Source organism: Podarcis tiliguerta (genome assembly GCF_965153285.1).
Source record: "Podarcis tiliguerta genome assembly, chromosome: 6".
Lineage (NCBI taxonomy): Eukaryota > Metazoa > Chordata > Lepidosauria > Squamata > Lacertidae > Podarcis > Podarcis tiliguerta.
Window position 1 is genome coordinate 42,103,775 of NC_139539.1, and position 26,184 is coordinate 42,129,958.

General features: G+C 43.5%; 1 long non-coding RNA gene across 1 annotated transcript in view; it reads left to right on the plus strand.

Moving 5' to 3' along the window:
- The first annotated feature begins 5,196 nt into the window (after positions 1-5,196).
- Positions 5,197-26,184, plus strand: part of LOC310679836 — a 36,266-nt gene continuing 15,278 nt past the window's right edge. The window contains exon 1 of the long non-coding RNA XR_014512554.1: positions 5,197-6,107. This is a non-coding gene — a long non-coding RNA (uncharacterized lncRNA). The remainder of the gene's footprint in view (positions 6,108-26,184) is intronic.

Consider the following 26,184-nt stretch of genomic DNA (forward strand, 5'->3'; position numbering starts at 1 on the left):
ATCTTTTACAATATCCTTTCTTAACAACTAGCCACCCTGGGGATGGAGGCTATTGGGGTTAAGCAGGCCCCAGACAATGCAAAGCCCTTGCAGAGTCTCTGCTCAGAGGTGCAGGGCTCACATGTTTGTGCTTGCTGTAGGTGGTTTCTTTCTGCATCTGGTTATTTTGAGTTTTGTTTTGTTGTTTTCTTCCCACATCCGCCTTGTAGGTAGCATTTAGCTTTCAGCAGCTGTTGTCAGCAAATCAGGAGGCAAGGCAAAGCTGGAAGGACAGAGATAAGATGACTTGCCTCTAGTAGTAGCAGTAAGATGTGCCTGTTTTGCAATTGGCAAACTTCCTCGAATACCCAATTCTTTGCCATATTCCTCTGAAGTGTGAGAAAGTTGTTGCATGCTAGTTTTAATCTGGGTAGTGGGCAAGGCCAGAAGCAAAAATAGGGGCAGCAATGAACACAAGTTTTACCTTTGCACAGTCATACTCACATAGCTCTCACTATCCTCCATTCAGACAAGAAAGGCATATTATTTCTAAATTTGCACAGCTGTAGATATACTACCACATGCAAATTTTATGCAAATTGGTATCTCCTTTTTGGTGATGCAAATCCTCATTTTAGGCAATTTTAACTGGCAACCTCAACTATAATTCCAGGGAAAGTACAATAAAGATCAAGGAAAGAGGTGGATAAAAAAGGTCAAAGAATCATTATTTGAATAACCTTCTGTGTACGCTAAACATTAACCCAGAGCCAAGAATGAAGAAATGTCTATGTTGCCTCACACTTGATCGCTGCAGTTCACAAAACTATTGTGTACTCTAGAATCCAGAACAGTGTGTGACAGAGAATTTAATTCCACCTTAAGTGATGCTATCTAGTTAACTGAGGGGTGGAGACACAGAGAAGTCTGAATGGGTACTGAGAACACCTGACAGTTCCTAACACCACCCTGGGATTGCTTAGGCAGTACTGGAGGTACCACACCTGGGCGGGTGTTGCCAGGTGACTCTGAATACTTCTATTGTCTGCACCAGACCTTGCAACTAGACCTTTCACAATTATTAATTGTTTATGAGAGCATGTGGCAGAGAAGGAGGTGGTGACCATAACAAGTGGCCTCCACTTAGAAAGGCAGGATTTGTGAGATGTACTGAAGAAGTGGGCTGCTAAGCACATTTTAGATTGAATAAACAGTGGAGTACTAGAAAGAGGCAGTGCTTGAATCTAGCAAGACAGCTCTCATGGGAAGAGAGACTGTGTCACGTAATGCCACACGTCATATCATGCCACTTACTTGCATTCTCTCCCACTCTATTTTTATCGTTGAGCTAAGGTTGCTTCCAGATGGCGGCTTTGTATTGCAAACGGGTTGCTGAGATATCATAGACAGGTCATTGGGAATTGTGTGTCGTTGTTTTTAAGGTATTATACAAAAAACTGGGTTAAATTGGGATGGGGGACAAGCTGGCATTTTGATGACAATGACTTAGTGTGGATGATAGTGCAAAAAAACAAAACAACAACAAAAACCCCTTGTGCTTCATACTGTCGGTCACCTGAAATCACAAATGACATGATTTGGGAATTAAAAGCACGTTGTAGGTAGCAAGGCACTGATAAAAGGGAGGTTTTCTCTCACCCCCCCCCCTTCATTTTAGCAGCTGGTTCAGACTTCTGGAACGGATTCCGTTCGACTTCCAAGGTACGACTGTAATTGCGATTAAGCAAGACAGATCCACAGTAGGAGTTCCCAAACTGTGTTCCATGGACCACCAATAGTCGTCTGCAAGATGTATCAACACATGAGGTGATACATACAAAACAGCTTATAAGCTGCTTTATGTTTTTGTGGCTGAGGTTGCCCATTTTTTCCTTGAAAAAGGATCCATCTGAAGTTCAAAAGGTGCAGGTTTCCCTAGCAGGGGGCTGTAATGATAAAGGGAGTTACAGTACACTTTTTCTTCTATTGTGTGTATGTGACAATACACACAGAGAGCTTCATTTCTCAAAGCTAAGCATTTCCTCCCAGTCCAAAGTTCAAATGAGTGCACTGTTTTTCCAGTATCTATATGTGGACACCTGTCAGCTTTTGCAACATCAGAGCACAGAAATATATATTCCGTCCAACAACATGTCAACTTCCCCATCACCCAGTGCTCCTGGGCATGGTATCAGCTTCATGCCCATTGGATTGCCTTTCCTGTGTTGTTGTTCCAGATGCCCTTGAGGGAGTGTCTGGTTCTGTCAGCAAAGAAACATATTTTGTTCCTGTAATCATTATTTCTCACATTTTTATGGGAAACAATGGGAAGCAATTGGACCCTCCTCTCAAAGGATCAGCATCTCAGCCTTAGACAGGATAGGGAAAGAAAGAAAGAAAGAAAGAAAGAAAAGCTGGATCGCAATAATCTCAGACTGAAATAGAATACAATGGCAGTCAGCTGGAGACTTGATACTATGGGAAAATCTACTTATAGAACTAAATTGGAAGTGAGAGGTGGCAGTACCATTAGAAAATCAGGCTCCCTAGAAGATGAAGGAAAGGCAAGCACGATCAGGGGGGTTTTTTGTGGGGGGAGAAGTGAAAATAGCCAGGCTGGATGTGAGAATAGGGTTTGGTGTGGAAACGTGGGGGGGGGGGGGGAGCAACCTTTCCAGGCCAAAGAATAAGAGGGGAACTGAAAGCAGCAATAGGCTGGACATCTGGGCTTTTTTATTGCACTTACAAGAGCTGGGTTGCACCAGAATACCTTTCTTCTCTACATTTGTGTGCAATGGCCTTAATGATCACCTCAGAGGGCTGTTTGGGGTTCTGTGCTTCATACTCCCCTTTGCTTTTGTTCTCTTTCCAGCCTGCCTATTATAACTCAGACAAACATGCCGTTCACTCAAGAATCCTGAAATAGGCCTCATTCTTCATGGCAACTACCTCCAAGCAACTTGACAGCTATTTCACTTCTTAAACACACACACAACGGACCCACGGCAACAAAGGATACTTTGGGATAGAGGGGAGCAAACAAATTGCCTGTGGTAGATCTTGCTGGAGGCTTTTCAAGTAAAGCTCAGCTACAAAGGCATCATGGCAGCCAGCAAGACAGAGCCAAGATTGCCATTAGCTGAGGTAACAGCAGTGTCCTCTAAAGGGAAAATGAGATATGACGATAGATACTAGCCACAATACCTATGTTCTCCTTCCACTGGCAAAGGCAGTCTGCTTCTCAAGACTAGTTTGACTGAGATCTTGCTTATGGGCTTCCCATAGATATCTGGTTCTCCACTGTGAGAACAGGATGCTGGACTTGATAGGGCTTTAACCTCACCCAGCAGGGCATTTTAATATATTTCCAAGTGTGTTTCCAAGCATTAGCTGGTTGTAAAGTAAGTTGCTATTCTCTCTCTTGTTACAGACGATGGCGTGTGCGGGGGGGGGGGGGGCGGGACTGCGGTCTGAGACAGAGAGAGAATGGCTTGCCTAAGGCCATCTAAATGAATTCATGGCAGAGGGGGAGTCTGATTTGTAGTTCAGTCCCTTGGTTCAGTCACGAAATTAAAAGATGCCTGCTCCTTGGGAGAAAGGCAATGGCAAACCTAGACAGCATCTTAAAAAGCAGAGACATCACCTTACCAACAAAGGTAAGGTCCGTATAGTTAAAGCCATGGTTTTCCCAGTAGTGATGTATGGAAGTGAGAGCTGGACCATAAAGAAGGCTGATCGCCAAAGAATTGATGCTTTTGAATTATGGTGCTGGAGGAGACTTTTGAGAGTCCCATAGACTGCAAGAAGATCAAACCTATCCATTTTGAAGGAAATCAACCCTGAGTTCTCACTGGAAGGACAGATCGTGAAGCTGAGGCTCCAATACTTTGGCCACCTCATGAGAAGAGAAGACTCCCTGGAAAAGACCCTGATGTTGGGAAAGATGGAGGGCACAAGAAGAAGGGGATGACAGAGGACGAGATCATTGGACAGTGTTCTCGAAGCTACCAGCATGAGATTGACCAAACTGCGGGAGGCAGTAGAAGACAGGAGTGCCGGGCATGATCTGGTCCATGGGGTCATGAAGAGTCAAACACGACTAAACAACAACAACAACTCTTGGTTCACTTCACCAACAGGACATCATTAGGGCAGAGTTTGCCTTGCATCTCTCTTCTCATCATTTCAACATGAGCAATGTGAAATGTACTTTAGATATATATGCAAGCCTGATTAAAAGAGAGCCACAAGTGCCAGCTCAAGACATTTTGCTGCTTGAAATGGAGCATCCAATTGCATTCCCCACTGATGGGGCCAACATGTCAAAAAAAGTCTAGCTGTACAAAAAAAAAAAAAAAATCTAGCAGCTTTTACTTATCTCCCTAAATTCTACTCCTTGAAGCAACCAGCTTCAGCATAGTAGCAGATAAGTAGCATAGCAACTCCCCCAACCTCTTGACTTCCTGAAATATTAGACCACGTTTCTTCTCATATATGTATCAGCTTGACCCTATCCATGTCTAGTTAGAAATGAGCCTGAGATCATATGTGCAATCATTGTGTGTTTCAAAGCTACACACTGGTTGCATGTGGAGGTTCGAGGAAGGGCTATAGCTCAGGGGTGCAGCATCTGCTTGGTATGAAGAAGGCCCTAAGTTCAACTCACAGTACCGTATTTCCAGATAGGACTGGGGGAAAGGTTCTCTGGAAAGCTACTGCCAGTTAGTGGAGACCAGGGGTAGTCATACCTACCGCCCACTAATGCATCTTTCTTGATGGTAACATTTCCTTACCACCTACCAGTGCTTGATGGAAGGAGGATTCAGCTTGTGCTGTAGTACCCCCTACCGCCCACCTAGAATCCTGAAACACCCCCTAGTGGGAGGTAGGGACCAGGTTGACAACCCCTGGTGTAGACAATACTGAACTAGATGGACCAATGGTCTGGCTCAGAAACATGAAGCTGCCTTATAGGAAGTCCTTTTCCTGTAATTTTTTGGCAATGGGTGAAGCACATCTGGAGAGAGTTTAAATTGCAGGTATGTAGATCCACACGAAATTTCAGGACAAGCAAAGGGTTCTAAATGAAAGGGTTCAGGAAAGGGTTCTAAATGAAAAACAGTGGCCCAGGGAAGTAGTAGAATCACCCTACTTGGATGGTTGAGCAATAAAACAATAATAATAATATACCCATAATGTGGATGGGAATATCAAGTTACTGTTTAGTTTTGGCTTAAACTGGAGGCAGAGCTTTTAAAGCCAGTGAATAATATTTCTGACCCTTAACCATTTATACAATCACAAAGAGCTTTCTACAAAGTTAAGGCCTAGCTCTTTGTGTCTGCTGTATTCAGGAACTACCTCCTGCCCCATCCTTCCCAGGACTTGGCTCTGGTCATAGCCTCAGCTCTCAGAATCCCCTGCAATGCCCTCTTTTTTTCATATGGATTTGTCTAATGCCCATCCAGCACAGTATAGCAGAGCAGCAACAGACCACCAGAAATTTGAGCAGCGCTTTTACTTGACAGTCTTTAAATCTTAGATGCTGTGGACTAGACCTTGGATCTGCTACATGCTAAGTTCTGCCAGCGAACGACATCCCCATTATTTCAGTTTGTGCGTAAAAGATAGGAAAAATAGCTTCCTGCCTTGTGTCAGAACATTCTGTGATGTCAACAAAGGCAGCAGGGTCAGAAATACTTTCCAGCATCTTCTTGGCCCAAGCTGAATTACATCAGGGTCACTGAATACATCAACATACACAAACACACTCACACTCACAAATCATTGTACATTTGGGACTTCATAACTGCAGTATTTGAGACCAATGCTTACATCCAAAACAAATCATGCATGTCTTTCATTTTTGCAAAGTTATTACAGGGAGTTTAAAAGTATCACAGGGAGGGTCAGTTACCAATGGTAACTGCCCAACTTTAATTCTAAAGTGGAACTTGCCCAGCTAGTTAGAAATGGGCAGGGCAGTTAAATCTCATCCATTCAGCTGATAGATAAGCCATTGTGGGGACGCCCACAAGAGTCCTGACTGGCTGTAAGCAGCGTAACTCCATTGGCTGTTTCATGCTGTTTCCCCAAGTGGCAGGAAATTCCCAGGGCAGAATTACAGGGTCGGTCAATTTATTCGAGAAGAGTTTTGGATACTTAGGTCGGGGGTGTAATAGCTGCTTATTTACAAACATATCTAGGTTAACCAGGAGTTAAGCAAGCAAATAACACAGGCAGGGACTTCTAATCCTAAAATAGCACCAGTCCCCTAAAACAGGGGGTCCCAAATTGTGATCCACGGACTGAACTTCATTTAGGCAGTCCACAGCATGTCTGTTAATTTCTGGCTGAAGAGAAGAGATCCATTGCACTAAATATGCATAATTGATTTTTAATTGTATTTCCATTGCTTCTTTTGATTCTTATATTGTAGGGCTGCCATACATCTGGATTTTCCCAAACATTAATGGGATTTCAAAGGTAGAATTGACATTGGGGGGGGCGGAGTCCGAAAGGCGGTGCTTTGTCCTGAACCTTAGGCAAGTCAATCAAAAAAACCATGGGGGTTTTGGGGCATTTTGTGGGGGGAAAGGCTCAACATCTTTTGTGTTTTCCTAAAAAAGCGCAACAATTTTGGGGTCTTGCGCTGCATTTTTATTGTATTATAGTTTGAATTCTATGGAAATCATGTGCCCAGTGCCTTCACTGTTGCTGCCTAGTACAATTCAAGCTCCACTTAAAAAATAAATGGCAGCATGCAATTCCCTCTACTGCAAGGGTATATTTGCCCTTGTCCATACCTGCCTGTATCCATCTCTCCACTGGGCTATTTACAGTGCTATTTACATGTTTTTAAAAGTATGTTTTGTACCTGGAAGGCCCATTGGAGCTGTGCAGGCCAGTAGTCCTGCACTGGCCTTTATCTGGAATGTCACTCTGCAGGAAGGGTTCTAATGGGCAGTGGTGTCAGGCAATATGCCAGCTTTTAGAGTTACAGCTCTTGCAAGCCGGTAAGTACCAGCAGTGCATGAGCAGTGCACTCCCATTAATGAAGGACTATTTTCCTTCACCATATTTAACACGTGGAAATAGGAGTCATTAGACAAATGGTACAAACTAATTACATGTCATTGGTGGTGTTTTGCCCAGTGTTAAATCGGACTTGGAATAACATGTATACAGCATCATGAAGGGCCACACCTCAGGCTGATGGTTTCATAACAAAGCAGTTATGTACGATGTGCAGACATTTTGGGTATTAAAGGCTACAAGGGCACAATTAAACCAGCTAACATTTACATGGCCCCCATTCCCATAGGATCTGATGCAATCCTTAATGCTAACAACTCTGGAAGCACAAGGCCAACTGGAAAACACGCTCAGAAGCAGAGATCTGAGCCTATGCTCACATTTGTATATGAGCCGAGCACAGTGAGCATTTCAAAGTAAAAGGTCATAGACAAGCATTACAAAAACTTGTTGTCCCCATCACTTATTCATTGTTGTTATTCAACTGCCTTCTCTTTTCTTCTGAAGCCAGCTGTGAGCAGGGGGGCTGTGGATCAAACACCTATCTTATTTTTTTCTGGAGGATCAGCCAAAGTGGAGGATCAGCCAAGGGTGGTTGTCTGGGTCACCAGATTTGATTCATGGACGATCTGTTGGTTGTTGTTGTTTTAACATTTGTGTGATGCAGGGTGACCAGAATGTAAGCCAAAAGAACAAGCAATTGCATGTATATGCATTAGAATTTGCTATTGTCTACCATGGTAAATGCTTAACAAATATTTTCTAGCATGAATTAGATATTTGAAATATTTTGTCATCAGCAGTATCAAATTTCTTAAATACCTGGAAGGAACAATGGATGTTCTAGCCCATATCAGATTCTACTAGCCTGGAATCTGCTCACATATATGCCCACGGTGCTTCTGCAGGTGTGCACAAAAGCTGTCTAAAGCAACATGTAAGCAGACACACTGCAAAAGAACCATCCACTCTCATCTACACACAGGCCAGAGCAGAAATGTCTCCTAGGGCTCCCAACATAGGAAGAGCAATGGGGATAGGAAACTACCTTATAGTGACTCAGACCACTGATCTGATACTAGCTCAGTATTGTCTACAGTACACTCTGACTGGCAGTGCAGGGTTCCCAGTCCTACCTGGAGATGTTAGGACTGAATGTAGGACTAATTGCATGCAAAACATGTGCTCTACCACTGAGCTATTGCTTTAGCACAAAGTGATACAAGTGGTGCCCTATCTCGGGGTGAAGGATCCATTTCTCTCATTGGGGTAGCATTGTGTCCTGACAGTAGATCCCCTGCCCCAGTGAGAATGTACCACTTATACCACTATCCCTAATCCACTTCCCATTTCTTGATCATCTGGACACCAGAACAACTGTGTTTGAGGTTAGATTAGGGATCACACTGGATCTGGGGCTTGGCACAGTGGACCCTTCAAATAGCTATAAGTTCTTCTTTTTTAAAATATATTTTTAATTACATTTTCTGTTTTACACTTTAGAGCAGGCTTCCTCAAACTCGGCCCCCCAGATACTTTTGGCCTACAACTCCCATGATCCCTAGCTAGCAGGACCAGTGGTCAGGGATGATGGGAATGGTAGTCTCAAAACATCTGGAGGGCCGAGTTTGAGGAAGCCTGCTTTAGAGTATTCATTTAAACAACCTTAAGATGTCAATGACTTTCCTTCTTCTCTTTCCATGCTTCATTTTGCATAACACAAATCCCTGCATATTATACATAAACAAAACTATCCAGTATTCCATTATTACATCCATCAAAACATATTTACACAGTTGAATTTATCTTAATGCTGCCAACGTTTTCAAATATAAGTTCTAGGCATCAGCCTGACCTTGCTGATGCTAATGATATAAAACAGTAATCCGTTGGTCTAGGGTGGTAACTAACCTACTTTATTTCCTTCTGTAGGAGTATATACAATGCAATCTGGATAGAAAAGACTTGATGGAACAGAGCATTGTGATATTTTCCATTGAATGCATGGAAACGCAGATCAGAACGAGCTATTCACATATTTTCCACCATTACCTTTGCATCCATTCTTCACTGTCATTTAGATTTCTGCATTGCCCTCTGAAATGTCAAGAGATGCTGCTGTCATTGATGAAGTAGTGATTCACATGAACTCGAATTCAGAATTGGTAACTGGTTTCTATGGTATTGTCCATACAAACCCTTATCCCCACCCCAATTTTTTCCATCTTCAGGAAAGGTAAGGCAAGTGGGAAACATGATTTCAGTTTCTGTGCACAAAGCCTTCAAGAGTGCCATTCACAAGTAGGTGGTAAATTATATCCATTAATTACTTGTCATTTAGCGGCTTCTCTTCACCAGAGCCCACAAAGCAATGTGCAATAGAATATCAAGTACAGTGCAAAAAGCAGTTGCTTAAAAAAAGAAGACGACGAAGAACAGCAGCAAAGCAAAGGAAAAAGAGCCAGATAAACACCCCTCACGGATCAATGGGTACAAATTACTCCAAACAGAAGGCCTGTCGAAGGAAGCCACTGGAAAAGTGAATGGGATGGGGAGAGGCAGGCCTCCCAAAGGAAGGATTCCAGAGTCTGGGTGTGAAGCAGCCTAGAAAGCCCTACCCCATGTAACATACTGGTGCCAGTATGTCCACAAGTACTTGCTATGACACCCACAAAAGTCTCAGTATGCATCCCCATAGAAATCAATGAGAGATTGTTTGCTCTTCCGGCTCCATTCCTGTTTGCACCGACTTGGCTTCACCTACACTTAACACACATCCTTAAATGTGGCCATATTTCAACTGGATGTCTGCATTGGACACCCAGTCTTACATCCATTCTAGAAAGAGGATTGGTGCAAAGAGCTTCTCTCTGTGACCAAGAGCGGCAGTGGCTGACGTAGGTCCCCGTTTCTGTGTATTAGCTAGCATCTGTTCAACATTTTGTTTCTTCCTGCTCCATTAGAAGTGCCAGCCATTTTATGACTGGTGCCCATGACATTTCCTCAAAATTCCAAATGTGCCCACTGGCCCTCTAAAGGCTGGCAATCCCAACCATGCAACTACTAACTTTTCTTTAGACTTCAGTGAAACGATATATTTCAGGTCTTGGTGAGCAAACAGGATTGTGGACCTTATTTCCCACCTTGTTCTATATCCCCTCCCCCCCCCCAACCACAGTCATTTTACAGGACATTCATTGCTACAGATCAATGATAATCAGCACCAAGCATGTCTTTTTCTTAAATGAGGCCAGGTGCTTGGAGGAAATGAACTCTGCCAAGCATTTAAGAAGAGGAGAGAAAGTGCAAGCCCAGAATAGTGCGACAAGCAAGATGATCTATGAGATTAGAGCAGGCTTGTTCTGCCCTGCACAAGAATTATATATGGGCCAACGGAGATTTTTGACTTTGGCCGAGATCCAAGGAGTAATTTAAGTATGCCCAATAACTTGGCATGCCTAGTAGCATTTTTAGAAGCTCCACGACTCCTGCTCTTGAACAGCAGCCATCCACCCATATTGCAATCTGCTTTTGAAACCCAAGTCCACAGCTCCCTTGACTGCAATGAACTGGTCATATAGTTCTTTGGACCCGGGCCCAAGTATTATTGGCTCCAACCCCCTAAATTCAGTGGCAGGAGGATATGTTCTTTTGTAGACAGAACATGTTTGACAGATTTGTCTAGAAGCCTCTGGTCCATTATGCAAGTCTGGCAGAGACTCAAAAGAATGACCCAATCTTGAAAAGGGACAAACCACAAACAGCATGATATGAAATGTGTCCAGAGTGAATACTGAACAGGAGTCAAGAATTTAGAAGGTGTGATATCATCATTCGGTAGGAGCCCTGTTTAGTCATGGATCAAAAATAAATGCAGGCAAGGCTTTTCGAACTTATCCAAGCAAGTAGAAAGAGTTTTTGCTTTCCTAACAGAATCCCCATCGCTGTCTTCATCCTGCTACTTTTTATCACTATCCCTTGACAATTAATGCATTGAAGAAGTTGGCCTGCTATTATCCTATCTGTTAAATCCTTTTCATTTCACAAAGTAGCTTACATTCTTACTTCATTTCATTCTCCTAAGAATCCTGTGAGGTAATTGGAGACTTCAACACAAAGAAAACTTCATACTCTGCAGCCACAGAGTATAGAGTAGAGAAACAGAATGGGAGAGAGGAGGCAGAGGTAGAATACAGTGGTACCTTGGGTTACATACACTTCAGGTTACATATGCTTCAGGTTACAGACTCCACTAACCCAGAAATAGTACCTCTGGTTAAGAACTTTGCTTCAGGATGAGAACAGAAATCGTGCTCCGGTGGCACGGCGGCAGCAGGAGGCCCCACTAGCTAAAGTGGTGCTTCAGGTTAAGAACAGTTTCAGGTTAAGAACAGACCTCTGGCATGAATTAAGTACTTAACCCGAGGTACCACTGTACTCCATATGGAGGGAATGCCTGGCTTAAACTCTAAGCAGGACCATTCCTTTTAGGAGAGAGAACACACAGCAACATTTCGTTGCAGATCCCATTAGTCAGGAACTATACAGTTTATACTTAATCCTCAATGCACATGTTGGTACTAGTATAATGAAAATAGTTAACTCTCTATTTAAACCACACACCTCTGAAGCGTTTGTGGTCCTTCAATCATCTTCTTGAGGATTTATAACAGCATTTAGAAATGTACTGATTTGGCCAGGGTTACACTTCATGATGGCTACTCTCTGTAATTATGCAGAGCTTCATAATGACAACTGATGAAAAATAGCGCATAGAGCATAAAAGCTTAATTCATGGCTGAACTTTTTCCACCAATGAGCATCCTCTGCAATAGCCTCATTGGCCTTTGCCACAGGTTGTGACTGGTAGCTCCCATGAGATTCGAATCCTGGGTGTGATGATGACATAATATTCATTACAAAGAAGACAGATAAAATTACAGACTAGCCTCAAGGTTGTAATGGCGGAGAAGAAGGAGACGGGCATGGATATACTTCCTGTTCAGCCAGTAAGAAATCCCAGTGCTAGACCAGCCTGGCTGTCTCTTGGAACAGTTGCAACAGAGCTTTATCTATGTGCAATTGCTACTTCATGCACACACCTAAAATCCTCCTAAATGGAATGCAGTAATTTAATTTGGATTTAAATTCATTTATACCAATTTAGTTTAACCTTGGTAATAATCCAAATTAAGGCTGCACACTCAGAGACCTGGAGGTAAAACAAAAAGGGCGCTTGATTTTGCAAAGACTCATTTTTAAATTCTCAGACACATATTTCCATTTGTATTCATCCATCCTGCATATGTCTCCTTGATCCCCTTGGAGTCGTTTGAGTTTAATTAATTTTCTATATTGCAATTCTGTGCCTAGCTATACCTGCATAGGCACCCTTGTAGAAAATAGGATTTCCCCATTCATAATCTCAATGCAAGATTGCATTCCTTGTAAGCTGTGTACAGAAATTTGCATTTTCATCTATTTTGTTTATTGAAAACTCTTACATTTCCTTATACATCTCACATAATCAGGGCTTTATCACAACATTGGGCCTACATGAATCAGATGTGTTTGGTGGGGATTAATTTTTAGAAAATATGCATTCCTCCTGCAATCCAAATGAATAAATCCCATTTCAATCCACATGTGTAGCTAAACCTATATGGTTCATAAAACAATAACCAAAATAAGATACAGCCTTTCCCCCTTGGGTCTAAAGAAGATTGAAGCCTTTGATGTTACTAAAGCTATTATATGCTTATGCGGTAAATATTATTGATCAGGGAAAACAATTGCTTTCTAGAGGATTCATTCTATAGACAATATGTGCAGTTTTATAATGCCGGTTACTGAGGATGGAAGTATCTTGATACTAGATTAATTCTGGTATAACATATTGTAGATGAGGAACATGGAGTCATTTCCTTCTATTTAGCTATTTGAAAATATTTCATCAGAAAGAATTAGTTTACCCACACAGATTTCTTCAAGATAGTTCTGTGAAATGGAACCATTCGGGGATCCACCATAGTTTATGAACAATCCATGAACAATCGATATGGCTAACCTAAGAAAAACAAAAGTTTTCACATTTATGCATCTACAGAAATCAGCAAGAAAACAACCACAAAGATGAAAAACATTACTGAGCCAGAATTGCTGTAGAGACAGTGGCAGCAAATTATTGCTTTAGGGAATGATTAAATACCTTAGGGATGGATAGTGCAGAGCACATCAATAGGAAACCAGTTGCTGAGTTCTCAAAGGTTGTAAAAGATGAAGACAACTTTTAAACATTGTGCTATGTCATTACAATATTTGGACACTCAATTTTATTTTTATGTTGCTTTATGTTGCTTTTACTAGCAGATATGTAGTTTATTCCCATCATCATCACAGTGATTCTTCCAAGCTTGAAAAATATTTCTTTTTCATTCCACCAATTTAAAGCAGAAAAGCACTATGAAATTTGGTACACTAAAGAAACTGAGTTTCTGCAAGAAGGCCACATAAAGGTTCTACAGTATACAGCCTGATATTATGATGTGTACTCATAAGTAAGGCCTACTGTGTTCATGCTCCCAAGTACCTGAGCATGAGATTGGACATTAAAGCCGAAAACGTCATCTCCCTGTACAGTACCAACATCCCCCCACCCCCACCCCATGGAGCTTCAAGGAGGGAAAATGTTAATTAAGAAAACGAAACTGAGGAAATGATTAAACATCCCTTCTCCAGTGCCGAGATGCTCCTGTAAATTCCCGCCCCCTCACAGCCACAGTCAACACTTTTAAATATATGCAGGAACCTGTTCATGGGTCTCACAAGTCACTTCTAGTTTGTCCTTCCAAGTCTTTCTGTCTGGCCCTCAAGAGACTCCACATGCCACACCCTCATTGAAAGTTTTTATCTGGCTGGAATATCCCTCCTGTTTGCCAGGATGGAAGATAGGGAGGGATGTGAGAAAGCATGTGCAGAAACTAGCCTACTGGGCAAAGGGGAAATTTACAATTATTGCCTACATGTGCCTCTGGCCCCGTTCACCACTGGCATGTAGCCCTCAAAAGGTTGCCTAGAGGCAATGCAGCCTTTTGGCTGAAAAAGATTCCTAATCCCTGTTATACAGGCAGGACTAACCATGCTCCGCCTCCCCAGATGGTCTACTATAATTTCAGAAATGCAAAAGTGGACCTTCTGGAAACCTGCTTTTTACCACTTACCATACATACAGCGGGATGCAGGTGGCGCTGTGGGTTAAACCACAGAGCCTAGGACTTGCCAATCAGAAGGTCGGCGGTTCGAATCCCCGCGATGGGGTGAGCTCCTGTTGCTCGGTCCCTGCTGCTGCCAACCTAGCAGTTTGAAAGCACGTCAAAGTGCAAGTAGATAAATAGGAACCACTCCAGCGGGAAGGTAAATGGCGTTTCCGTGCGCTGCTCTGGTTCACCAGAAGCGGCTTAGTCATGCTGGCCACATGACATGGAAGCTGTACGCCGGCTCCCTCGGCCAGTAAAGCGAGATGAGCGCCGCAACCCCAGAGTTGGTCACGACTGGACCTAATGGTCAGGGGTCCCTTTACTTTACCTATACATACAGCAGGTAAACATTCAACAGTATAAAAAATAAGGTATGTTAACCAATTCAATTACTTATGCTTCTAGATGCATGTCCAGCTTTAAAATAGGTTTGGGGAATGAAGCAAAAAAATCTAAATTTTGCATGAATCATGCAATAATGTGTTCCAAGTGTCTTTTTTACAACACACACACACGCAAAAACTCCCAGGTCTTCTCCCATCATTCAATCACATTTTAAAAACAATGTGTATCCCCAAACTGTGAGGAGCATTTGTCTCTTAGCTCCTTAAGAAATGTTCTATATTTGTGCTGCTTTTAAATGTTGAAATACCAAAATAGAGAAGCCTGGTATTTATGAACAGAAACAATTCACTACTGCAAGGCAATCCTCTAGCAAAAAATGTAGTGAGTAATAGCTACCAACTTGGAAGGCTTTAAAAGGGGATTAAACAAATGAAGAGAGGATCAAGCCATGAATGGCTACTTGCCATGATGGCTGTATTCCACCTCCACTTCCTAAGGCTTCTGAATAACACTTTTGGGGAAATCACAAATGGGGAAACTGGTATTGCACTCAGGTCCTGTTGGTGGACTTCCCACAGGCATTTGGTTGTCCACTGTGAGAACAGGATTAGGGCTGACTTTGGAAATATGGCTCTCTGAGGACAAACTTTGTCCCTCCTCTAATTCCTTTTGGTACAGTTGCTTTTTATGAATCTTCTCTGTAAAGGTACCCCTGACCCTAAGGTCCAGTCCAGCGCTTATCTCGTTTTACTGGCCAAGGGAGCCAGTGTTTGTCCACAGACAGCTTCCGGGTCATGTGGCCAGCATGACTAAGCCGTTTCTGGCAAACCAGAGCAGCGCACGGAAATGCCATTTACCTTCCCACCAGAGCAGTACCTATTTATCTACTTGCACTTTGATGTGCTTTCGAACTGCTAGGTTGGCAGGAGCAGGGACCGAGCAACAGGAGCTCACCCCGTTGCGGGTAGGTACCCATATATAGGTGGCTTATTATTATTATTATTATTATTATTATTATTATGATGCACCTCATCAGCCCTGTGCTGGGACCACCTGCACCGCCCTAAATCCAGTGCAGGCAGGACATGATGGGCCTATGCTCTGTCCCAGCAGGGTTTTACTCTGTGCTTTTTTTCTAGACAAATAGGTTCCAGTACCCACTATGAAGGTGTTCCAGAAAGTGCCCTAAAGAAGAAAAAAAGATGTGCCAGTACTGCATTGGTTCGACTTAAGCTCTTAATTTGCCAAGGCAAAAGGGAATGAGAGAGACTGTGTATTTTTCAAAAAAAATACTAATTATCCCTTAATGTTGAGTCATAGTATGGGATATACATATATATTTAGACAGAGCAACGCTGGAGTGGGAATCAGCTCTGAAATTGTACAGATCTGTAAGGAAACAATAGCTGCTATGTTTCTTTCTTGTGCCTCAGTACTTTTAGTACTTTCAGTGAGGTTTTTTTCAGTTCTTCTCTCAGTTGACCACTTGTGAACACGTTGCGTGGAGGAAGAGGGAGGCAAATAATCAGAGAGAGAGAGAGATTTATATGTATATAAATATATATAGGACGCCGGGAAGCGCTCCGAGATCAAATGGTTTATCGGCAGCGATCGCCAAAGGCTCAGATTGTGCTGAGCTCAGGCAAAGGGATTTTTCCAGTCCTGGGAAATGTTTACGCAGCCCATTGTCTCGGGGATTAGCATTCAGTAACTGACAGTAAGCAGCTGTTCCCCTCGCTTGCCCCTCCCCTCCCTCCCAGCCAATCCGCTCCGCCGCTCTCTGCGCCCAAATAAGGAATGCGTTTCCCTTCCTGCTTAGGCGGCTTCTGACGTGGCAGACTCTCGAGCGTCAGCAACAGCAGCTTCGCTGTAGGTGGTTGGTAAGCGCTTCTGAAAAACATGTGACGTAGGACGCAAACAGCGAGGCTCTCGGCTGCTTAACCCTTTCGGTCCGTGGGAAACAGCTGGATGGGGGGGGTGGAACTGATCAAGGGACAGTAGTTTCCCCTCGGGGCGCATCAGATGTGGGTGTGGGAGGGGAATCATTTGAGGGAGAGGGCAGCTCGCCTTTAAAACATTTAGAAATAGAGATTTTCATGGGCATAATTTTTTAAAAAATGTTAGATCAAGTATAGAGTGAAGAATTTAGGGCAGGGGTCAGCAAACTTTTTCAGCAAGGGGCCGTTCCACTGTCCCTCAGACCTTGTGGGGGGCCAGACTATATTTTGAAAAATATATATGAACGAATTCCTATGCCCCTCAAATAACCCAGAGATGCAGTTTAAATAAAAGGACACATTCTACTCATGTAAAAACACGCTGATTCCCAGACAGTCTGCGGGCCAGATTTAGAAGGCGATTGGGCCAGATCCGGCCCCCGGGCCTTAGTTTGTCTGCCCATGATTTAGGATATGAGACATGGAGCTCAACCATTGGGTGCTTCTGAACACCAGTTGCTGGAAACTGCAGGAGGAGAAAGGGCTCCTGTGCTCGGATCAGTGCCGGATCTACGTACTGTATAAGCTAACAAGCTATAGCTTAGGCCCCACTCTCTTGGGGTCCCCCAAAAAATTTAAAGAGGGGAAAAACTGAATGTACATTTCCAAAATATATTATAAAAAACAGATAAAATGAAACCTACATACAGCAACAGTGTTTTGTGTTGTGTATGGACGCGGGTGGCACTTTGGGTTAAACCACAGAAGGTCGGCGGTTCAAATCCCTGTGATGGGGTGAGCTCCCGTTGTTCAGGCCCTGCTCCTGCCAACCTAGCAGTTCGAAAACACGTCAAAGTGCAAGTAGATAAATAGGTACCGCTCTGGTGGGAAGGTAAACGGCGTTTCCGTGTGCTGCTCTGGTTCGCCAGAAGCGGCTTAGTCATGCTGTACGCCAGCTCCCTCGGCCAATAAAGCGAGATGAGCGTTGCAGCCCCAGAGTCAGCCACAACTGGACCTAATGGTCAGGGGCCCCTTTACCTTTACCTTTTTATGGACCTATTAGGTCCATAAATTACCATATAGCATGCCATATATACTCAAGTATAAGCCAACCAGAATATAAGCCGAGGCACCTAATTTTAGGACAAAAAACTGGGAAAATTTATTGACTTGAATATAAGCCGGTTCACCACACCACACACCTGGCGGTGGCAGCAGCGGAAGAGGAAGAACAAGCAGCCCGAAAGGGCACCTTTCTCGCCACTCATCCCTCAAGAGTATAAGCAGAGGGGGGCATAAAAAATATGCTGAAAAACTCGGCTTATACTCGAGTATATATGGTATATTCAACACAAAAAGCAGTGACAATTTGTTGACAGCTGGACATATAAAGGGCCCCATTATCTTCAGTAGCTTAGGGTCTCATCAAACCTAAATCCAGCCCTGGCTTGGATCCTGTGCTTGCTGGTTTCCCACAGGTATCTGGTGGTTCACTATGAGAGTAGGATGTTGGGCCAGATGGGCCATTGGCCTGATCTAACTGGCTCTTCTTACGGTCATGTTCTTAACTGAGGACATTTTTGGACAATTGTTCTTTTCCAATGCCACATACCAACGGATTCAGGTTCTGCAGTTGGAGTTGATTTGGATCTGTTGTTCAACAAACCTGTTTACGCCCCCTCCCAAAAAAAACCCCAAACACTGGACTTTCTGTGATAAGGAAAGTGCTGGGAAAATGCCCAGGAAAGTGTGTGATGACATTTAATTGGTGCAGTGTTGTCTTACCTCCCAGCAAACAAATCTGGATAAATGCTGAATAAACCGGTAGTCTGGAAGTTCCCTGAGTCACAGACACACCTGGGGACTGAGGGACAATGCAATTATTACTCATAATAAGTTTCTCGTCTGCTGAGCAGGCTGAAGATGTGTTGGAAGATGGGTTGTGCATACTCAGATTAAGCCCCTGTAGGCATCTTCCCTGTTGGGAAGGGATGCCATTTTGTGGTTCTCAGATGCCAAAATATCTCAGCCCGCCCCCATACCTAATGACATCATTAGATTCAGACCTGAATGTGAATGTATAGCGCTGTCTCAAGAGATGTGCTATAGTTGTTGAACTGTGATATAACACTATGCCATGTTTTGTTTAATAAACAACAAATTAACCACAAGTTGTCCCACAGTCAAAGAAACCTTGGCTTTTTCCTCCAAAGTTTTTGCTGTTTTCCAGCTGCTCTTGTCTTTGTATTGTGGTGATCTACATGTTCAGTAGTAATTCTTTATTTTGAAACTTTGTATGTTGCTTAATTACAAACATCTCCCAGCAGCATACAAGCAACTCAATACAATTTAAATAAAAATCAGGTTTAAAACTATAAAACCACAGAACATGCTTATCCAGCCTGGGCTCCTGTTTTAAGTCTTATATTTGTACAACCACTATTAACTTTCATATTGAAAGATACCAGGGCTTGCAACCCTAAGCGGAAAGCTGTGCTTATAACATCTCTGAGACAGAACTGCCATTCTGCACGTGTTCTTAAGACTGTGGTATCCCCTTTGTCACGACTTCATGTGTTGAAAGGCTGAACCTGTAATTTGAAAACAAGTTTTGGGGTTGAATCCTGGAAACCACTTGCTTCAAATAACCTCTATGCATCCCTGATGAAGGGGTTAAAAAGAGAGAAAGAACACCCAAGGCCACTTGTTACATTCCTTGATTTATTCGCAAGATAACTATGTGAACAATAACACACTGTGCAGTGGTTAAATTCCACAACAAGGAGGAGGTGGTTTATCCACTGGTCATCCCACCTCCTTGATGTTTAATTGATTAAAATGGGAGTTGCGGTTCTCAAGCCTGCATTCATGATAGTTGCCAACTTACAAGGAGTAAACAGCCTGGCCTGCTTCTCTGCCTTTAACAGCAGTTGGATTTGCAGAAATCATCCAGAGAACAGAAACAAGCATTTCTTCCTACCTATGTTTGTAAATCATGCTGCTGTTCAAGGCACAGGAGCAGGGACTGACGTAGACCTCAAATTTATTCTCAGTGTGGTCAGGTGCAAAAGAGGACAGGGGGTTCTTGCACTATTAATAATTGGGTAGAAGATTGGATTTCAGCAAGTGCAACTTGTCATGCAAACTATACCTGCGGATACTCCCTCTTCAGCTACTGAAGGTGAAGGAACCCTCTTTTTCTCTTTTGCCAACCTAGTTCCAAACTTATTCCATAGGGATCCGATTCCTCATTGATTGGGGGGCAGGGGGAGAGAACAACTCTACATAAGCTCAGAAAAACCCTCAATTCTTTTTTATTCACCTGAACCCAAGATGAAACCTGGATCACATTAAGGCCTGCCTCTTCGCTTGCAAGCACACTCTCAGGCATGCACACCCACAATTTAACTGGGAGGAGACGAATGAATGAATAGTAAAGTGCTGTAACCTTTAATCATGTAAACAAAACAGCACCAGCACAGCAACAGCCTCCCACTCCTTATCAGTAGCAGGTAGAATCTTTTCCCAGGACTGAAAGGGAAAAAATATGAATAAGCTAATGTGGATGATGGGGATGCGGGTGGCGCTGTGGGTAAAACCTCAGCGCCTAGGATTTGCTGATCGCATGGTCGGCGGTTCGAATCCCCGTGGCGGAGTGCGCTCCCGTCGTTCAATTCCAGTGCCTGCCAACCTAGCAGTTCGAAAGCACCTCCGGGTGCAAGTAGATAAATAGGGACTGCTTACCAGCGGGAAGGTAAACGGCGTTCCGTGTGCTGCACTGGCTCATCAGATGCAGGTTGTCACGCTGGCCACGTGACCCGGAAGTGTCTGCGGACAGCGCTGGCTCCTGGCCTATAGAGTGAGATGAGCGCACAACCCTAGAGTCTGGCAAGACTGGCCCGTACGGGCAGGGGTACCTTTACCTTTAATGTGGATGACAGCACACGTTTGATTAGGAAATACTTATTTTTATATATATAAATTGTACAGAACCTGATCAGCATGCTCAACCACACACACTGCTATCGATAGAGACTTTCTATTAAGGCTACTGAAATCCACCCCTGCTCCTTTCCCAAAAAATATTCTCTCTCTGTGAAAATGATGACTCTTTTCTGCTGTTTTATTGAGGGGGAGAAATTTGTTCAAAATTTCTCCATTGGTTGGGTCTGATAGGAATTGGGAGTCCATCAATGTCTGGAGGGTCACAGGTTCCTCACCCTTAATGGGTCTCAACAAGGAGTACAGCAAGGATGGAACGGCAGAGAAAGCCTCACGCCACTTCTCTCCAGCCACTCTTCCCAGAATGCCTTGGGAGAAATACAATGTGATATGAACTGACATCATTCCCAGGGCATGCTGGGAAGGGTGGTTGGTGGGTTGCTTTGGAGAGGGCATTGTGTTACTATGAGCTGTGTGGAGCTTGTGGGGCAAAGTTTGAAAACAAGAAAAAAATTGAAAACCCTTGGTCACCTGATAAAGATGTGTAAGAAAAGTGGCAACACCCTCCTGAAAATGCTTGGGAAAATGCCCCCCCCCCCCCCAATATTTGAGAAGGGGGTGTTTCATTTTGCCCCAAATCCACCCCACAGATGATCAGAACTGAAATGCTTGAAATTTTCAGCACAGCTCTACTTTCAATATACCATTCCACTTCCAAGCAGCTAAAAAGCAAGGAAGTAGTTTAACAATGTAATATTGTAAATCTGCACATGATTGGCTCTGGCGCTTATGTGGGTGTTTTTTTCTCTAAGGCTAAGGAGTTCATTATGGGAAAACCAAGCAGAATAACCCTGGGTTGGGCAACAAAGGGAGAGGTAAAAAAAGTTAATCCAATTAATAGGTTTCAGGAAGTCACATGCACTCAACACCCACAATTCCTTGTGATGGCCTTGTTGCAAATGGTTTATGTGCATCCCTTCAGGCTATATTTGTCGGGAGTCTCTGGACCATTTGCTTTTGCACTATAGCAGCGAAAGCAAAATTTTGAAATTGGCCAGTGATGGGGAGATGTCCTGCTCTGCCCTGCCTGTCATAAACACCCTTAGGCTGTGTACACATTACTGTTTACTCTGTCCCCAGTGTGCGCCCCTCACTGGTGTTTGAAGCTGTGTACTCAGGATGTTAGCCACAATCTTTATCTACCCTGCAGTTTCTTGAGAAATACTGCTCTTTGGTGGATTTTCCCTTAAACTAGCTTCCATCAGATTTGAAAACTCACTTTGTAGTTGAGTTAAGGTGTGTGCATTTGACACGGCTGCTGCACATGCACAGATGATGACTTCATTGAACATGAGCTTGGGTGGTGACATCCCTGGGCCCTCTGGTGTGTACAGCAACATGCAAACACAGCTCAAAATGCAGCTGGATGGCGGGGGAACAACCTCAGTGCAGTTTTAGCCACTAATGTGCACATTGCCTTAGGCTGCAGTGCTAACCATGTCTACTTGGAAGTAAGTCTCAATTCAGTGGGCCTTACAGTAAGGTAACTGGAGCTAGGACCACAGCAGTGCCATTCCTTGCTTCTGGGCCAATAAGAAGCACATAGAATGAATATTGCTGCTGCTGCTGCTGCCTTGAAATGGCTACTCTCCATTTAGTTCTTTGTGTGGCTCTACTGTTCTCCAATTTCACACACACACAAAAATGACAAGAACCAGACAGTGGATTGCACCTGTGTGAATTTTGAGGACAAGGACTGTGATCCAGAAGACCACACTAGGGGATCCATGCAGCTGGTATGGCTGTTTCCACCCCACCTCTCCCCTTCTATCAGTCCATTAGGTCATCTGCACAAGGCCTAAACACCACATGGAAAGCTGCTTTCGAAAAAAGACAGCTTGAAAGGGAGTTTCCGGGGGGGAGGGGCAGGGTTGACTACAGGTTTTGATGGGGCCCTGGACAAAGGACTGTTCGCTTTGTCAGAGGGTTGCCTCCTCCTTCAATAGGTCCCAGAAGACTTTCTTGGTGATAATCACATCAGCAGTCATCAGCAGCAATGCACTGAGGAGCTCTGGGTGGGTTGCTTCTTCCCTGGTTTTAATGGCATTGCAAGGCCAAGAGGCTCTGGGTTTTAATGGCACTGCAAGGCCAAGAGGCTCTGGCTGCAGGTAGGAGGCATTTTAAATCCCCACAATGCCCCACATACCCTCCAACATTTCTCTGATGTAAATAGGGACATCCTATTCCATCACCATCATCATATTTATATCCTACCCATCTGATTGGGTTGCCCCAGCCACTTTGGGAGACTTCCAACATATATATAAGATAGAGAGATATAAAAACATTAAAAAGCTTCCCTATACAGGGCTGCCTTCGGATGTCTGCCAAAGGTTGTATAGTTACTTATCTCCTTGACTCGAGGGTCACATAACTCCATACCCTCCCACATTTCTCCAATGAAAATAGGGACGTCCTAAGGAAAAGTGGGACATTCCAGGATCAAATCAGAAACCAGGATGGCTTCTGTAAATCCAGGACTGTCCCTGGAAAATACGGATACTTGTAGGGTCTGGCCCCAGAGTAATGTTGTATTGGAGGCATAGTGGAGAATGAATATGCTGACCAGATCCATCTTCCTAGTGTTGCCTGGAAAACTGAGCTGGTGGAGATCATTTTTAAGGGGGATAGGGCAGGTGTCAGAGTGGTCCCAAGCAGAGCACTGAAGCCCTGGCACCTGCCCAAGGATGGTTAGTGTTAAATACTGGACCTGGGAAAGGGAGAAGGTGGCACCAGTACTGGTGCCTAAAAGTGGACCTGCTGCAATTTGCCAGCATTTATAACTGTCAAACTCAAGAACCATTGAACAGGCCTGTATTGTTTTATGCCATCATCTTAATCTTTTCTTTTAAAGAATGATGCTGTACTCCATAACTTGCATTTCCCTCTTGCAGTGTTTGCCACTGTGAACTGCCCGCCGGGAATTCAGCCATCTCCTGTTCTACAGAGAAATGCACTACTGAGTATACGTGAAGTTATCAGATGTGCTAAAATTAAATCTGCTTCACAAGTGAATCAGTTCATAGCTATTTTCCCAGCACATCAGCAGTTTGTGCACTGGCTAATTCCAGAGAGTTTATCTTATCATATCCCAGGTTTGCTTTGCTTTTCTATTGGCTTCAGGTGTGTACACACATACACACACCCCAAAGTCCCATCCCAGGATCTCCCGTTGATGCCAAACACACCCCTCCTTCAGTAATTCAATTTAATAGCATTTGGGAAATATGGGCTAGTAAAAAATGTTCCTCTTAATTGCAGTGGAACGAAAGCAGTCTTGTGATATTTATAGATATTTAAAAGTAAAAGCCATTTTTGTCTGGAGGCATGGGAAGGCCAGCGTTCTTTGGGAGCAGGGCCCAAAGAACGGTTAATCCGTCCCTGCCCACACACGACACCTTTCATTCCTATGTCAGTCTTCTAAACGGCTAGAATATTTTGTTTTGAAAAGGCGATAAAAATGAGACTCTTTGTATGGTAAGAGCAGCTAGGTAAACAAGTTGTGTCATTCCAGTGCCGCCAGTTCACATCTTAAATGGGGTGTGTGACACTGACAACCTCTGTTGTGTTGACTGTATTTTGATTTGGAGAAATCTTTGGTCCAGAATCACATGGGCAGGGGCTTCAGTTTCTCTTGATCATTTTGTTATGTTTCCAGAATGGACAGAGTTTCTTTAGAACATAAGAAACACACTCAAATTTTAGGATATTTCTACAAAAACGACATCATGAGCTCCTCCAGATGATCTTCTTACTGAGCCTCACCCTGAGTTACCTGTACAATACTTTCACAGAAGTTAATCAGTGTCCTGTCTTTATGGAGCATTCCTTCTGTCTTGTCTTGTTGATGAGGGGGGGCTATGTTACCTTGAGCATTCATCCAAGGGCCAGAGCTTTTTCCAGCCACACTTTGTGGACCAACTTGACAGGTGGGTGGGTCAGACATTATTGCCAGATGTCACAGAAGGGGATGGAGAACCATGCGGGCCAGTTTTTGCCCTGCCTTTGGAGAGTGAGGTTTCCACTGTCGCCAAAGAGGTAGGTAGCCGATTGGCTGAACCAGAGGCAGAAGGGGACTTGGAGGGACTGACTGAGGTCCTGTTGCCAAGGATGCTTGGCATCCACAGCCCATCCACAGGAGCACACACTTGTAAGCTCAGTATTCTCGCTTGGGATGAGAACCATGAAAATGACTGGACCCAGCCTGTTCTTTAAAAGTAAAATGGGAGGGATGTGTCAAGTGTTGTGACAACATTTTAGCTATCACCTTGTTGTGAACCCTAGAGTTCTGTTGTAGATGTATGTATCCTGTATCCCATACTTTGATCCAACTCCGAGGCCATGTACTGATTGCTTGAATAAAGCTTTGGGGTTTCTGCAAATCAAGAACTGCATCCGAGCCAGGATACTAACTCCGCCAAATTGTAGGGCTAGTCCTGCATAAATGCACTTGATTCTTACTACACAGTAACTGCAAAGGTCTTCATGTTCTGGAAGGAAAATGGTTGCCTGATGATGTCGCTTAAAACCATCTCAACCTCAGACTGATACATTGCTTGCACCTTACCCTTGTGAAATTACACTGTGTGAACAATACCTTCCCACCTAAGCGTTGGAGGGGATGTGAGTAGGGACGCACTAATGCATATGTGGTCATACCGCTATCTAGCAAACTTCTGGGATATGATTCTGGAATATCTCTGAAGGAACGCAGCAAAATAACTTGAAGGTGCTTTAACAGCATTACTATCCATATTTACAGCTACAAACAAACATTCCAAAGAAAGAACTGGTAATGTTTATATTGGTGGCAGCCAGGATAGCGCTTGCTGAGGGCTGGAAGACTTCATTGGGGTTTTCACTGCAGGGCTGATAGACAAGAATCTGGAACACCACCATAGCTGAAGAATTCAGACGTAATAATAGATTAGAGGAATGGCACAGTACTTCACTGGATTGCAGTTTCCATTTATAGCTTACGTAAACACAGAAGGGTCTGACATCTGACCTCCATGTTCCTTTTGTCTTTCTGGAAAGATGAGCTTATCTAAGAACTTTTGAATGCCTTCTAGATAATGGGTACTGCTGTCCTATATTTTGAAATCCCTCATCGGAAATAGCAAGTTTCCTATTGTGTAAAATATGTATTGCTTGATGTTTATTGTTTTAAAAAGGACTCTCTGGATCCAAATTGGGATGGGGCATTCATGACAATGTTAACTGCGTAGGATCCTATTTTCTAGGGTTCCCGTCTTCACCAAGTGGAATATTACTTCCCTCTTGAAAGGAAAACAGAACTCTAGGATATTCTGATAACATGACTTCAGAAAACAGTCTTTCCGGGGCAGAAGAATCATAAAGAACACACACTTCAGCTTAAAACATATGAGCAATATGCAAGATCCCTAATAATTCCTACAGACTCACCCAACATTGAATGTATTGTATCCACGTGTTGTTTAAATCCAATAGTTCTTACTACAAAGAAAAGGCCATTCTGTCCTTCTACCTCAGGATAGTATTGTTCAGAATAGATTTTTAACCATTCACAACAGCTCAGCACAAATTGTGGTGGTAGTTTCTTCACTATAGAGTATATTAGTAATCAAAAGCTCACAAATTTCTGTTCT